At 51.9% G+C, this 2,162-nt stretch overlaps 1 protein-coding gene across 1 annotated transcript in view; it reads left to right on the top strand.

Moving 5' to 3' along the window:
• The window catches only part of LOC108804081 (echinoderm microtubule-associated protein-like 1), a 7,115-nt gene that overhangs the window by 4,485 nt on the left and 468 nt on the right, over positions 1 to 2,162 (top strand). The gene's annotated exons all lie outside the window — the stretch shown is intronic.

Here is a 2,162-nt window from a genome sequence, read left to right as displayed (position 1 = left end):
ACCCCCGACATCCCCTGACAACACCCGACATCCCCTGACAACACCCGATATTACCTGACAACACCCGACATTACCTGACAACACCCAAAATTACCTGACAGCGCCCGACATTACCCGAGATTACCCAAACAACACCCGACATTACCTGACAACACGCGACATTACCTGACAACACCCGACATTCCCTGACAACACACGACATTACCTGACAACACCCGACATCACCTGACATTACCTGACAACACCCGACATCACCCGACAACACACAACAACACCCAACAAAACCCGACATTACCTGACAACACCCGACAATGCCTGACAACACCCAACATTACCTGACAGCGCCCGACAACAGCCGACATTACCCGACAACACCCGACATTACCCAACAGCACCCGACATTACCTGACAACACGCAACATTACCTGACAGCGCCCGACAAAACCCGACAACACCCAACAACACATGACCGCACCCAACATTACCTGGCAACACCCGACATTACCTGACATTACCTGACAACACCGGACAACACCCGACAACACCCGACAACACCCGACAACACCCAACATTACCTGACAACACCCGACATTACCTGACAACACCCGACATCACCTGACATTACCTGACAACACCCGACAACACCTGACATTTCCTGACAACACCCGACATTACCAGACAACACCTGACATCACCTGACATTACCTGACATTACCCGACAACGCCTGACAACACCCGACATCACCCGACAACACACAACACCCGACAACACCCAACATTACCTGACAACCCCCGACATTACCTGACAACACCCGACATTACCAGACAACACCTGACATCACCTGACATTACCTGACAACACCCGACATTACCAGACAACACCTGACATCACCTGACATTACCTGACAACACCCGACATTACCAGACAACACCTGACATCACCTGACATTACCTGACAACACCCGACATTACCAGACAACACCTGACATCACCTGACATTACCTGACAACACCCGACATTACCAGACAACACCTGACATCACCTGACATTACCTGACAACACCCGACATTACCTGACAACACCTGACATTACCTGACAGCGCCCGACAACACCCAACAACGCCTGACAACACCCGACATCACCCGACAACACACAACACCCGACAACACCCAACAACACCCGACAACACCCGACAGCGCCCGACAACACCCGACATTACCTGACAACACCCAACATCACCTGACAACACCCAACAGTGCCTGACAACACCCGACATCACCTGACAAAACCCGACATCACCTGACAACACCCGACATTACCTGACAGCGCCCGACAACACTCGACATTACCCGACAACACGCTACATTACCTGACAACACGCGACATTACCTGACAACACGCGACATTACCTGACAGCTGCCGACAACACCCGACAACACCCAACATTACCTGACAACACCCAACAGCACCTGACAACACCCGACATCACCTGACAACACCCAACAGCGCCTGACAAAACCCGACATCACCTGACAACACTCGACATTACCCGACAACACGCGACATTACCTGACAACACGCGACATCACCTGACAACACGCGACATTAACTGACAGCTGCCGACAACACCCGACAACACCCGACATTTCCTGACAACACACGACATCACCTGACATTACCAGACAACACCCGACATCACCTGACATTACCCGACAACACCCGACATCACCTCACAACACCTGACATTACCAGACAATCCGCACATTCCCCGACAACACCCGACATTACCTGACAACACCCGACAACACCCGACATTACCTGACAACACCCGACATCACCTGACATTACCTGACTGCGCCCGACAACACCCAACAACACCCGACAACGCCTGACAACACCCAACATTACCTGACAACACCCAACAGCACCTGACAACACCCGACATTACCTGACAACACACAACACACCGACATTACCTGACAACACCCAACATTACCTGACAACACCCAACAGCACCTGACAACACCCGACATTACCTGACAACACCCGACATCACATGACATTACCTGACAACACCCGACATTACCAGACAACACCCGACATCACATGACATTACCTGACAACACCCGACATCACCTGACAACACCCGACATTACCTGCTA

Source organism: Nanorana parkeri, unplaced genomic scaffold (genome assembly GCF_000935625.1).
Source record: "Nanorana parkeri isolate BGI_ZX_2015 unplaced genomic scaffold, ASM93562v1 scaffold5067, whole genome shotgun sequence".
Lineage (NCBI taxonomy): Eukaryota > Metazoa > Chordata > Amphibia > Anura > Dicroglossidae > Nanorana > Nanorana parkeri.
The sequence above is the reverse complement of the archived record's forward strand: the minus strand, read 5'-3'. Positions and strand labels throughout refer to the sequence as shown.